General features: G+C 40.8%; 1 protein-coding gene across 4 annotated transcripts in view; it reads left to right on the top strand.

Moving 5' to 3' along the window:
* Window positions 1–15,043, top strand: part of LMCD1 (LIM and cysteine rich domains 1) — a 59,541-nt gene that overhangs the window by 12,706 nt on the left and 31,792 nt on the right. Inside the window, exon 2 of one of the 4 annotated variants that reach the window (XM_025204777.1) lies at window positions 11,536–11,677. The exons of the other annotated variants lie outside the window; for them this stretch is intronic. The gene's annotated coding sequence lies outside the window, so the exon portion shown is untranslated. The remainder of the gene's footprint in view (window positions 1–11,535; window positions 11,678–15,043) is intronic. 4 annotated transcript variants of the gene reach the window in all.

Genomic DNA, 15,043 nt, shown 5'->3' with positions numbered 1-15,043 from the left:
TGCTGAACATGAGCAAAATGTTTTCTTCATTAATGACCAAGGAGAAAAACCAGAGAAGTCTTTTTTGTATGCAAGGAATGATGAGCAGTACTTCCAGAATGCAAAATGAACCCAAACAAAATTAAAGCTGCCTCAAGTAAAATCCCCTTCTCTCGACATATGTATAATACTAATTTTATACCACCCATGGTATATGTTTGTTACAGAGCTAAAGGAGATCCTGAAAGAATCTGTCTAGTGCACGTTTAGTATTAGCTTAAAATAATGAGAAGAAGAATTGAAGCTTGTGTCTTTAAGCATATTCATAGTCAGGTATACACTTAGGCAATGAATTATTGGCTCTCCGTTTATCAACTATAAGCCAGCTGAGGATCTGGCTTACAGTTCATAGGCAAAACATGCCAAAGTTGATGCAAAGTAATCCATCTGCTCTTTATGCTCCCTGTCACTTTTTAATCATCATTAATGATGTCAAATGATCAGGCAGGGCAATCCTGTCTGCTATGAAAACACATTGGATTGGTGCAGATTTGGCAAGTAGTTTCTGAACAACAAATCCATAAGAAGAGTGGAATTTTCCAGCTTTAAAATGCTGCCTTTGTTTTGTGTGTGTATGTGCGGATTTTTTTGAGAAGCAGTTTTAATCAGCTGCAGGTGGCCTTTCTTCAAGGAGTTCATGAAAGGGTTTAGACAGGAAAACAATCTAGAAAGATGTTGGAAGAAATGATTCCCAAGACCTAAATCTGAATTCATCATACCCAAGGCCAAGGTCCTAAAATAATTGCTTCCTTCTGCCTATGGGTGGATTGATTAGGGGATTTGTTGTCTGCATGTGTATTGTGGGAGGGGATGTGATTAAACAGCCTATGGTTAAAGTTGTCCAATACCATCCATCATAAGACTCTGGGTTCGGTTGCTCAGAATGTTACCAACTTAATTGTCTAGGACTGAATTATTCTTGGTGATTTGGCAAAAATCCTGGAGTGAAAAATATATAATTAAGGATTTTTAATGCATATGCAGAACAGGGCCAAATTAAGTTTTCACAAGTAGCTTTATAATTCTACCATTATAGAGCTTGGCTCTATCAACTTTACTGTTCTTTTAATACGCTTACTGTGTGTAACTATAGAATGATTTGAGAATTCCTTTACAAAGTTGTCCTAGATGTTCAATATTAAATCTGGTACTTTTTGGTAACAGGCCCTGTAATAGGTAGAGATGACTTTTCCCTGTTTGGAGAATACGAGGAATCTTCTCCTTTCATAAATAACCAGTACAATCAGACAGACTTCCAGTTAACTGTGTTTATGCTCAAAGCTCATCAGAATAAAGTTTAGATGCATTTTACTTCCTATTTGAACTACCTTTGAGAAGACTGGCAATTTGGCTGAACATAACTACGAGGAAAGAGCCTCACTGTTATAGTAACCCAGCTGTATTGCTGGAAATCTGTTCAGTTCCTGGCTCTGTTACAGATTTCCTGTGACCTTGGATGTCTCTCATCGGGCTAGGATTTTCAAATATTCTGCTCCCACAGCTAGGGCCAGAATTTAGGTGCCTTAAATGTGAGCTAGATCAGTGTTAGATTTTGAAGTCCTCAGCACCTAGCACCCCTTCTTGTGATATTTTGCAGCCAGATTGGCAGTCTTCAATTAAAGCAGAAAATCTGATCAGTTATTTAGGCCCTTTAAGTAGGAGATATGGAAGGTCCCTGAAAATCTACCTGAGCTGTGAATGCTGTGTCTTTTTTGGAAGTCCTAGGTTTACCCATACTATGCCCCACTTCATTGTCTGTAAAGTGTGGATAAGTGCCCCTACCTCCCAAGTGTCAGGTATCCAGATTGTAGCCATATTGGTCTAGCGGAAAAAGCAATCTGGGCTCATGGTAGAGGTGATATCCTTTATTAGACCAACAAGATTTTTGCAAAAAAAACCGCTGTAATGGCAAGCTTTGGGGCACAAACACCCTTCATCAGGCATTGGAGAAAAGTTTGTAAAAGATCTCCTGGGTAGAAATGTAATTTGAAATATCATAGGATATATGAACTTTCATTTCTACCCAGGAGAATTTTTACAATCTTTTTTTCCAATTAATGAGATATATAATATGATATATAGAGAGATGTCACTGCTGAGCAGCCTATGAAACAGCACAGCAAGGGAACCCAAATTCTGGGAGAGGCACTTCCTATGTGTATTTGCCTCTCTGCCCAGAATTGGGAATGACAGAAGTGAATAAGACAACTTTATATCTTTATTTTGGATTTGTTCTTAGTTCGGGGGGCTGGGGGAAAAGAACTGCTGGCCTGTTTCTACATTATCTATAAGTAGATTGAGTCACACATCCTTAGTTGAAATGCAAAAGATACTTCACAGTACATTCAAAGTAAGATATAAAATGGTATACTGTTAGTATGCCCCCAGCTCTCAAAACTTCTAATCAACTGTTAACTGTAGGAGAGGCACTATGATTGAGTTATGCAACCAGGCCCAGTCAGTATAGCAATGCCCTGACTTGTTCTGAATCTCAAGTAAATCCGGTAACGTATACATAGGGTGAACATATGGGACAATGTAAAATCTGGGACACCGCCCCCACTGCTGCAAACCCTTAATGACCCATTGTTCTTGACTTCACAGGTGTTAACAATCCCTTGTGATGTAACAATCAGTGTTAATGGTCATTCCACTAGTCAAGCTAATCTATTTCAGGGCAATTTTGCTGTCTGCTGGGACTTCCTGTTTCACAGCTCCTGCTGCTTTGCCTCCACAACCCATGCCCAAGATGCTCATTTTAACTTTCCCTGGGCAGCAGGGACCACCCTACAATATCCAGGACTGTGCTGGCCAAACCAGAACATAGGGCCACCCTGAGTATATACGATAGCCTCATTCTATATGTGGCCTTAATCCTGGCAATTGCTCATGCAGTTCTGAACGTAAATGAATGCAACGTGCTTTGTTTTAAAAGTTTATCAGCTTCAGAGGAAATTGGTTACAATGGCAGAAGGACACTCTGCTCTAGGCAGAACTTAAGTGGGTGGCATAAATGAGATCTGAGGAGCTGCTTTGGATGCAGATGCATATAACTGCTGACTATCAACAGGAACTAGCAGTGAGGCTTCCCTCCATCTTCAGCCATAATAAGACTGTGCCACCTGAACAAGAAGAGAAAATGCACGTATGAACTCTGTCCTAGAATGTCTCACAAAGTTTGGAAGTGAAAGAGAGAGTTTCAGTAGTTTCCATGGGTTGATCATATTCCTACCCAGAGAAGTGGTAAATACTCCTGAGGATTAAGGAACTGAATGCCATGGCAAGAAGACCTCTCTTCTTTTAGAAACTAGCAGAACTTTTATTCTCCCAGGTAGATGCAATGGTTCACTGGAAAAGTAAAGGGAATGAAGCTGTATATTCTTCACACCTCAATGACTTGGTATTTCTACCAACAGGAACAGATTTCTGGAAGCTCTCCCAACAGTAACCGATGCTGTGCACAGGCCACCTGGCAACTTGCTGTGGCTTCCAGCCGTGGTCACATCATTGGATAGGTCATGCTTAGGAATCTCTCTCTCCTTGTGGTTAACAATTTAAAATAAATTAAGAGGGGTTTATCTGGAGAAGGCACCACTCTAATTTCTGTAGATATTTGAGTACAGAATACAACTGGTTTCACTTACATAGATCACAGAGCTCCCAGAGCAATGCCTGTAACAAACCAAAGAAAATACAGACTATTTAGCACTGCTGGGCCTGCCAGATGCAATGGAAAAGGCAATTTCTGTGTGCCGAGCATTGTTTTATTCCCCGCCCCTTAGCAGACAGTGCGCTTCTTGGATGTATTAATTTTTTGCTATGGAGCTTGGCTTTGTTTCCTAACTCAGCCCATGTAGTACTACTTTACTAAGGCTTATTACGTTATATCATTGTTGGGTTGTTTTGTTTTGGTTTTTTTTTCTTGCGGGAAGGTAAGAGCAATGCTATGACAAATACTTTCATTTCCTCTCAGTTTTGTAAGCATTTCCTACCCACCCTGCTAGGAGCAGAAGTCAATTAAGGCACCTTGCTGGAGTTTTCTTATTGACTCCAGCTCAATAGCACATTCAGATAAACACTCATCTAAACAACAAACCCCAGGTATGTAATTAAACTCCATTTTATGCTGTACAAAACAACCCAAACCATTTAAAGGCCACATGCATCACTTCTTTTAGGGGTTTTTTCCTTCGCCAAGAGAGTTGGTTTGGAGTTAGAAATGTGAAGTGCTCTGTGGCTGGGAGACCCACCCATGCATTCAGGCTCTGCCTTAACTGTATTTAGCTGCCACTGCTGGAAACTGCCTAAACAGAAAAATCTTATTTGAGAGTAAGAGGGAAAACTTTCTACTCCTTATACCAAAAGGTTGGGACTAATCATGTTTTTGGTTGAATGTGGCTTCAACTTCCTCAATCTGCTTTTTATAAAGAGAGCTAAAAATGTTCTCTAATATTTATTGCTAAAGGACAAGGATCTAACAGCAGTGTACATGTAGAAAGATTATTTGGAAATAGATTTAAAGTGATGCTTCCTGTGCTGTCTTCCCTGCCTGAGCTTGAAAAGCAGAGCTGAGCTGGTTATGAGGCTGCTTACTGGCTGAGCATTTGCTGTTTCCGTGCAGTACTAAATAAAACATGCAGTAGTTCATTCCAGAATGAAAAGCCTTAATTTAAATAACGGGGAGAAGACTGAAAGAATCAATATTTCTGGAGCTAGATCTTCAGGGATCTATAGATACACTTTCCTAAAAAGACATGACTGACTCAAGGATAGGAGTTTAATTGATTTGTTATTTGTAGAGGTGTGTTTTCCCCATGGAAGATAAGGACTCCTGAAAGTCCAAGTGGTAAGGGGGCTTTTGGCCTAATACTTTCAACAGCCTATACTCGGCCTGGCAAGAGACCTGGGTTCAATTTTTTGGCATGTTTTTGACTTGCCGTCTGAGACTTCACAAGCAAAGTCCTGTCCTTAGGAAGGAATAATCCCATGCACCGGTACAGGCTGGGGACTGACTGGCTAAGCCACAGCTCTGCAGAAAAGGGCTTGGGGATGACAGTGGACAACAAAGTGAACATGGGGCAACTGTGTGCCCTTGTAAAGAAGACTAATGGCATACTGGACTGCATTAGTGTGTTGCCAGCAGATTGAGGGAAGTGATTATTCCTCTGTATTCGGCACTGGTGAGCCTACATCTGAAGTATTGTGTTCAGTTTTGGGTCCCCTACTACAGAAAGGATGTGGACAAATTGGAGCGGGTCCAGTGGAGGGCACTAAAAATGGTTCAGGGGCTGGGAGACATGACTTCTGAGGGGAGTCTGAGGGAACAGGACTTGTTTAGTCTGCAGAAGAGAAGACTGAGAGGGCATTTAATAGCAGGTTTTAACCCCGAAGGAGGGTTCAAAAGAGGATAGAGCTGGGCTGTTCTCAGTGGTGGCAGATGAGAGAACAAGGAGCAATGGGCTCAAGTTCCAGCCAGGGAAGTTTACATTAAATATTAGGAAAAACTCTCACTAGGATGGTAGCACTGAAACGGGCTACCCAGAGAGGTGGTGGAGTCTCCATCTTTGGAGGTTTTTAAGACCTAGCTAGAGAAAGCCTTAGCTGGGATGACATAATTGGGGCTGATCTTGCTTTGAGCAGGGGGTTGGACTAGATGATCTTCTGAGGTCCCTTCCAACTCTAATTTTCTGTGATTCTATGACCCTTATTTTCTACATAATGCAAGCCTGCTTCAAGTCAAACTGTGGCCACCCAAGAATTTACCCTCTACAAAAATATCTTGATTTAAGAGCTTCCAGTTACTGGGAATCCTCACACAAAATTCTTCCAATGGTTAATCATCCCCAGTGTTTTGTCTGAATTAATTTAACTGTAGCCTCAAAAAAACAGCCCTCTTATATTTTCTGTTAGACTGAAGAGCCTTCTATTAACAACTTTTTATTCGCAAAAGGTAGTTATGATTAAAAGCATGACCTTGAGCAATCTATCTTCTATTCAATAAGCTCAATAGAGTTTGATTCTAACTCAGTCTAAGGCATGTGGGTTTTTTTCCCAGTCCTTTAATCATTTTTGTGGTTCTTCTCTACATCCTTTCCAACTTTTCAATATCCTTCCTGACGTATGGACACCAAAATTGGATGCAGCATTTGAGTAGCAGTTATGCCAGTGCCAAGTGCAGAAGTAATATAATCTTCCTATTTTGGTTGCCTACACAAACAACTGGCAAAATATCATTTGTTCTTTTTTTAGATGTGAAATCACCACCTACAATGGTTCCAGGTCCCCTTCCTTCCTCACCACCCGTCCCTCCTGAATTACCACTTCCCAGGACAGTCTCCCATCCTCTCTCTTGCTCATAGATGTATGAGATGCTTATTATTATTTAGTCTGGAGAAGCAAAGACTAAGGGGGGATTTAATAGCAGCCTTCAACTACCTGAAGTGGGGTTCAAAAGAGGGTGGAGCTGGACTGTTCTCAGTGGTAGTGGATTACAGAACAAGGAGCAATGGGCTCAAGTTGCAGCAAGGGAAGTTTAGGTTGGATATTAGGAAAAAAAACCTCTCTCATTAGGAGGGTAATAAAGCACTGGAACAGGTTACCCAGAAGGATGGTGGAATCTCCATCCTTGGAGGTGTTCAAGACCCTGCTAGACAACACCCTGGTTGGGAAGATCTAGTTGAGGCTGGTCCTGCATTGAGCAGAGGGTTGGTCTTGATGGCCTCCTGAGGTCCCTTCCAACACTAATTTTCTATAATACCGCTTACTTGCATCCAGCTTACCAAACAAACCAAATCACTGTGTTGGTGGCTTGTCACCTTCACAATATACTGTCATCAGCTCTGTGCTATTTGCAGACTTTATCAGTATTTTCTTCTACATTCAGTGATATAAATAAGGTAGGACAAACAGGGCAACTGCCCTGGGCACTGACTTGGTGAAGTAGGGAATGAGTGGGGGCAAAAAAAGTGGTTGCTCTATAATCATTATCATGGTCACAACAACAACTGGAAATCATCATTGCCCCCATGCTCCAAGCATCCACCCATGTCCTTACACTGCTGTAGATCATATTTCCTTGAATAGTATGGGGACAACAACAGATTCTTGGAGTTTTGTACGTATGTGTAAAATCTCCCCTTTCAAAAATGTATTTTTAAACAAGGAACAGTGATTGGTCAGCCAGCTTTTAATACACATTATATAAGCCATATTGCCTTTTTTCTACAAGGAACTTATTTATAATGGCATATGATCCTTCATCGGGAGATTTGCAGAAGTCCAGGGTTATGTCAACACTTACTCTGTATCAGTCAATCTTGTAATAACGTTGAAGTACTAAGTTAGTATCACAGGATCTGGTTTCCATAAACCAATGCTGACAGACATTTAATTATGCCACTGTGAAGTCCTGCATTTCATACGCCTGAATCAAAGGGGATTCAACATTAACAAAAATTACATAAACTACTCTGAATATTGATTTACCTATTTTCTACAATTACTGTTACACTTTTATTTTATTTGTTTTTTTGCTAACTTAATTCTTTGTTTAAGACAGGCTTCCTTTAGACACTGAAACCTTCTTTCTTGATTGTGCCTTTTGGGTATCTTGTAACTTCTCTCATTTGGCTACCTTTTCTAGATTGCAAATTCTCCAGCATGGAACTGCATTGTGCAATGAGTGCCTACAGTGCCTGGCATGACATGGCCACAGCTTTGGTTGGCCAACTACTCTAATGCAGAAACAAGATGCGGTAGAAAGTCTCATTCAAAAGCCTGTGCAGAAGACTAGAGAAAGTGCTCTAATTACTTTAAAGGCTTGGATAGGATAAGGACAGTTGTATTTGCCTTTAAAAAAAGACTGAGTTCTGTTTCCTCTAGCGGGATGTGTGATTAAGCTGTTCATTTTTTCCTCCCATTTTTGTGCGCTAAATCCAGTCATGTTACAAGCAGACCTAGCTCGGAATAGAAATGAGTGTGCCTGCTTGCACCACGGCGTAAACCTGCCTCGAGTTGAGGTGAGAACTGTATTTCTAGCACCTGTAATGAAGCCTAGCACCTCTTAGGCAGTAGCACATATCTTGTCTTAGAGTTGTCTGTTTGAGACATTGTGGTACTTGATGCCAGATGTAGCTGTGTTAGAGATGTGGTTTTCTCACTTTTTAAACAGCACGGAGTTACCAATTAAAATAAAATATGGTTGGTAGCTATACTATTGTGATGAAGTGAGTCATAATAACTTGAAATTGCCTGTGATAAAATTTTTAGGGTTTTTTAACAAGAAAGTATATGTACTTGCATGAGTTCTGGGAGTGCGCCTTCTCTGTTTTAAGAGGGTGTTTAAGTCATTTGGAAACCTAATGGATATATCTTTTAATAGAATCCGAGAGCCTGTTTCAGCTTCCTCTGTAAGAAATAATGAAGACAACAGGGTGAAACAACCTTCTCTTTTCTTGATTCAAAGGGTCTGTGTCTCTATGGATTAGAGGTTAGATCATTTCAGCCCATTCCCTCAAAGTCAAATATTTTTAGTAATAGGTGGCAGTCTTCTCCTTCTAAAGGGCCTTCAGCAGGCCCAGTCAACAAGAAAATAGTCTTATTTGTAGACATAACTTGTTGTCTAAACTTGATGCCAGTCTGCCAGGTATTTATGCCATGCCATGCCATGCCATGCCTTTTGCAAACTGACCCACTGACTCTTAGCAAAAATGACACAGTTTGAACAGCTTTGCAAAATATGTTTATCTTTGGTATATAATTTAGTTGTATTTACACACATTTTTAGTATTCAGCTTGGTCCCCATGTGAACAATAGCATGTTTAAAGAGAAACCTCACTATCTTACAGTACTGGGATAATCCCATGTGCTTGTATGGATGCTACCCATTCCTGTAGCTAGATCCTCTAGCAAAATGTTGATTAAACTCCCCTTCCTAGAGAGAACTATGGTTTCATTGTTTACATTAATTTTATGGACCAACTTGGCACTCATGGGGGGGGTGGGAAGTTACTAGAAAAAAGCCAAATACCTTACTGTACTGTTCAAGCTTCCCTATCCATTTTTGCCAAAGTCCTAGATTGCTTCATCCTAAAGTTTGTGCACTCTGCTCAGCACCCTTCCAGGTATTTCCTATGGCCAAATGGCTGGAAGGTACTGCCAGAAATCAGCATGTTGATGGCTAAGATCCTAAAGGCAAATGTCTCATGCAGACCAAGACACTGCAGCCTTATGGATCGCACAGTGCAGTAGGATTTGCCTTGCTGTGTATTGTACAGCAACACTGCCTTTATAGGCAGTAAAAATAAAAATATTGGGGTGACCCCAACATGCAGTCAACACAGACAACTGCATTTATATCCATAGGGTCCAGTTTGCACACATTGTTTTAAGATATTTGAAGGAAAAGACCAGGGTGGTGCCTTTGTACTACCCCTGAGCAAAGGCATTCCCAAAGCTGTCTAGCACTAGAGACATTGTGCCAGGGATATACTCCTTTGAGGGCAGAATTACTTCACTGAGAGGACCCCTGCCTCTCTCCCTTGCATCCCGTCACAACTCCATGGCCTCCATTCCTATGTTTCACTTTCATAGCTCTAGTTTTCTCTTTGCCCACATTTGTGATCCCAGCAGGTCTAAGGCAGCTATTGAAGGAGGTGAAGGGGATTTCCTTGGTTTCCCTAGAAGGCAGTCTTGGATCAAGCCATGCCATGAATCAAGCCATACATTTGAACTCATGCCTGTTCCATTGTCAGGCTTCCATTTATTGCAGTGGAAGCAGAAATTCTGACCTCTGGAGCAATAAACCATGATCAGCCAATATCTTGGATGCCTGCCACACTTTGATCTCACCAGCGGATGTGGGTATTTTGCATTTCACAGGGTCAAGCCCATAATCACCATTTCAGTTCTGTTTTTGTATCCCAGTAAGCAAACATTGTATGCTCAATGTTTGCTGTACAATGAAATATTAATATTGCCCAGAACTTTACATGCTCCTTTCTTAGAAAGAAGAAAGGTACAGTAAGAGACACTTAAGCTTCTCCTACACAACTTCAATCCCTGCTAAAAGTTTAAAGACATTATGAATTTATGTGCTAGCATATGTTTAATAGTAAAATAGATAAGCACCTCTTCAACACTTTGACCCACCTGCTGTTGAATCGCACCTTCCTTCAACAGTTAGTCCATTGCCCTCTCACATTAGCTCCTTAAATATAATTTAATTTTGGAGTTCCTTTGCTGGAGTCAACTGCATGAAAAAAGGCATCACAAGAGTTAAAAAAAAAACAAAAAAACCAAAACCCAACAATGCTTGTGTTTGGGATGGTTCTGCCTCAGGCAGGGCTTGGAGTAGGGTTTCCTTCTGTCCTTCTCTATGATATGAGCATCAGCTTTCAGACCAATTTTATATTAGGTCAAGATAAATGAGGTTCAATACAATTACTAAAAGTGTTTTTGGGAGGGAAAGGGGGAAAAATTTCACCCTAGCATTAAATTAGATTAGCAGTTCAGTTGCCTAGACAGCACTGGAAAGGCAAGTTTTGTCTTGTCGGCTACCCTGGTAAGTGAGTGCAAACAAGCAATGAAGAGATTCAAGAGCAATACCTCACTTAGTCATTTCTGGAGTATTTATAGAGGCACTACTTACTGAAGTTTCAAGTTTCAATTTGCAACATCTCCTGTCACAGCTGGATTACATGGGTTACGCTGTGGTGGATGAGTAGTTGGTCTGTGAGCAAAAAAAGTCTAAGATGGTTTAATTACATGTGTTATCATATTAAAATAACTGCTGCATAATAGGTGGCAATTACAAACACTGAATATGAGAACCAAGTGAGCAGTGCTGGCCTTAGGGGTGGGTGACATAGGTGACCGCTCAGGGCATCGTGGTCAGGGGGGCACCCGTCTCTGTCTCTGTCTCTCCTAAACTAAATATTCCCTCCTGTGCTAAACTATCTGGTATAGAAAACTATATCACATAACTGTCAGGTGTGAGAACATTTGTGTTGTGCGAACATGCGTCTCAATGTGAGGAAAAAATAGTTCTCCTCCCTTTCTCACAATATTGAGTGCAGAAAACTATCTGGAAACAAAAAACAAATTAATTTCTATAGGAGTTTTACCAGAAGATTCTGGGGCCTGTTTTTGTGAGGTTTGCTGATTAGTGAAGTAACACCAAACTCTATAATTAAGTTGGTTTTCAATAAAACCACTAAAGGCTTAAGGTTGGCAGAACTGGTAACTGAGTTAAGATTTCAGGATGTGGCCCATTGACACCCTCGTAGTGAATGGGAATATATAAATTTGCCAGCTGACATCTAGAAATTTGCCCTCTAAGCCAAACATTCCCAACAACTTCAATATGAAAGGCTGACAAAGTTTATTTCATGTGTGATTTTTAGCTATTATTTGTTTATATGTGTTTTGCACTTTGTAGGACTAAGGCTAAGTTCTGACTTCAGTGGGTACAAGCTAATCAATTTGCTTTTCCATAGGATGGTTCAGATCCCTGGCTGCTAGAATAACTTCATTGGAATTACATGTCTGCCTCTAGAGAACCTCACCCAAATTGAATCTTGACATTGAATCCATTCTACTGTTTGCTAAGAATCCAAATATTTCTGTTGCACTGACTGGGTAGGTTGCTATTTTCTGTAGCAAAAATACTGCTAAAGATAGACTATCTTCAAATTCCTATTTTGACTTCTTTTGTAGATTCTTGTCTCAATAAGCAGCATTTTTTCCTCTTCCAAGGACTCTGTTGACATACTTATAGTTCATTTGTTTTTTTAAGGAATTGGGTATTTTTGCAAACACTCTCCACTTGACATCTATTACATTTTCTGTCTCATCTTTCACTGGTGCTATTTGTAGCCAGGGTGGAATCAGAATCAGAGAACGTTGCAAGCATTTGTTTCGCATTAGCTTGCTGTATTTTTGCCATGACTTATTTGTTTAGCTTTTAATCCCCCACTCTTATGTCTACTTCAAGTGTCTGGACTGCATGCTGTTAAGAGGAGCTTCAGTCCTGGGCAGGAAGTATTGCTGACTGTGCAACTTGTAAATACAGGCAAATGCTCATGTTTTGATTGGCCCCTCTATGCAGAGGAAAACAAAGATTGGCTGAGGTTTCCATCTACTTTTTTGCGCTCCCCTCCCACATTTTGCTGCCCATTGAAAATAGTGCAACTCCCACCACTGCTTGATGGTGTCAGAAGCAACCAGAAAAACCAAGCCACTCATGGCCTTTCCAGTGCAGTCAGCAGTGCAAAGTGGCAGCAGGTTAGGTGCAATCCTCCCTTTCTTCCCTCAAAAAATATAAGGTCAAAATACTACAAAGTAGACAACTCTGTCTTGAGAAACTAAACAAGCCTCTTTAAATGTCAGACCTGTACTGTATCATACTTCTTTTTTTCTTTTTATTTCCTTTTGACCCTATTTTCCTTTAGGTCTACATTTTATATTACCAGCTCAGTGCCAGCTAAAATGCATTTTATAAAATGCGGAGCAGTAAGGTTGCACCTGTAAAAGTTGCCAAACAAAAGTATCGTAGGAAAGTTGCTTATCTCCAAGACACGTGATTAGCTGTGGGCCGTGGCAATTAAACAACTAGTGGGGAGAGGAAAATGAGGGATTTCTTTGTTAACTGATAGCATGAATATACAAACAAGAGAGAATAATGGCTTTATTTTTCTTAAGGAAATAGACTGTTGTCTTACTTCTGTAAATCAAACACAGGGGTCATGTAGAAAGGCTGAACCAATTAATCCCATGAGCGAGCCAATAGTTTATATTGACAGCTCAAGATAAGAGTTAATTGAATCTCCAATATATTAAATCTGATCTATTTTATTATATTTGCTTGAGCTGACTCAATGCATACACATGAAAGGCGTTTCCAAGGGTCACATTGCAAAGGAAGCTAACATTGGCAGAGTGGCTGTATCACTTGGAAAGTGAGGGCGGGAAGGTGAAACATGTTTCTTCTCACTTATTCTGATAAGTTTACAAAAGCAAGCAGAGTTTAAAGAGCTTATTTATCTTGCTTAAAAATATCTAAAGCCATTACATATGAGAAGCCTCTACAACCCATCTCCTACAGCAACAAAAATGTGCATGTTAAAGAGCGCTGGCTGAATGCTTAATCTGGGAGTAGAAACCCTGGTTGTAACAAAGAGTCCTGGGGACTTGTATCTAAATTAAACTGGACCTCAGTTGGTAGAAGCACCATCCACAATCTACAGTACTTATCCTTCCTGCATGTGGCATGTGCTGTCTCCAGGGGCTGGCAGTGAGGTCCTTCACAATACCTGTGAAAGGAAATGTCTCCTCTGGAAAATGGGCTGTTTAGGACTGTCTTCTGTTGCTTTGGCCAATATACCTGTTTAAAGGGGCTGTACAGGTGTGAAAGGTCTCAGCATGTTTCTTCTTGATGAGTGGTCAAAGTCTATTTTAGTATGTATCTTCTTATGAGTGCAGAGGTGAGCTGTTCATCATGGCTAAGAACAGACGGTCAAAAAGCCCGATGTTGAATCAATTCAGTCTTTGCAGGTTAGTCTAAGTTTCAGAGATTAAACTGACTAGCAAGTGAACAGACAGTTATTTTTCACAGCCATATGCCTGCAGTGACTCAGGCCAGAAGCTGGGAGCGGGGCAGGTGCTAGAGCATGGTGTAGCCAGCATGGGCTGTTTTTTGCTTTCTCTTTCTGCTACCCTTGAGGTCTCTGGGATTTGCAGTCCATAATTACAGCAGGAGGACTCTGCAGGGTTGCTCGTCATCACTTCCTCCTCTTGTTTCCAGGTGCTGCTGGGATGTGTAGTCCACAGTCACAGCCAACAGTAAGTTTAGCAGGGCAGTTCTCCTCACCCCCACCCCCAAAGGGAGGGGGGTTTAACCCTCCTCCCTGGCCTCAGGCCCCAGCTAGGTTTTGCCTGGGGAGGGGCAGTACCTACCCTGCCCCCAACCCTTCGCTGCTGGAGCAGGCAGCACAACCCAGCCCCAGGCTGGAAAGCATGCTGAGATGCTGGGGGACTGTGATATAACTTAAATGAGGAAGGAGTCTGGGACAGAAATTTCATAAACCAGTTTGACCCAAATCAGTTAAGTCTAATACTACATTCAACCAGGTTTATCTTAAACAAGTTTTAGCTATGTCAAAACTGGTTTATATGCACTGAACTTCTGTTCTGTTACAGGTTTAAACCAGTTTCTGATCACTTAAACCAGTTTACGTATAACTTCTGTCCCTACGGCATAGCATTGGCCTGGATGCAAATACTCTACTGATCTCTGAAAAAGCAACCTTATGCTGGCTATAGGACAAGCTGGCATTTAGGTATTTTTGAGAATATGATGCATTATAAATCTGTTCAATTCGATCTCCAAATACTTGATCCAAATTTCCTGAAAGTAAATGGATGAATCTGAGCTCTACGTCTGGCCCATAAAACTGTGTGCACACTTTGAGAGGTTAATAATCTTGCAAAGGGCTGGACTGTAAACGTTCAACTAAAGAGAATCCTTAATTTTTAACATCAGATTTAAACTCTGGCATGGTTCTTGGAACTCCTGTCACCTTTCCAATAAACTGACAGGATATTCAATGTTTTGAGGGGATATTTATTGCCAAATAATTCTAAAGGCCTCCCTGAGGCTATAGGCAATCTTGTCCAATGTCTCTTATGTGCAAGGTTCCTACTTGTAATGCTTCCTCCCATATTCTTTGTCTCTCCCTCTCTGGGTCTATGTGATGTATCTTGTTTTTTTGTTTTTGTTTTTTTTTTAATGGATTTATCTAAAACTCCAAACTTCTGTAGCATAGTCTCTCCAGTACTGTAAAGTTTCAGGATCCCCCTTGTTGCAAAATTGCATCCTATAAAATTCCAGATCATGGTTTAGAATTACATGTTAACTATAAAACAGGCTGACCACACATTCCAGTTGAACTGGGACAGTCCCAGATTTTGGAAGCTGGTCCCAGACAGCTGGTGCGAATTAAAATG

This window comes from Alligator sinensis, unplaced genomic scaffold, assembly GCF_000455745.1.
Source record: "Alligator sinensis unplaced genomic scaffold, ASM45574v1 scaffold451_1, whole genome shotgun sequence".
NCBI classification, from domain to species: Eukaryota; Metazoa; Chordata; order Crocodylia; family Alligatoridae; genus Alligator; species Alligator sinensis.
The sequence above is the reverse complement of the archived record's forward strand: the minus strand, read 5'-3'. Positions and strand labels throughout refer to the sequence as shown.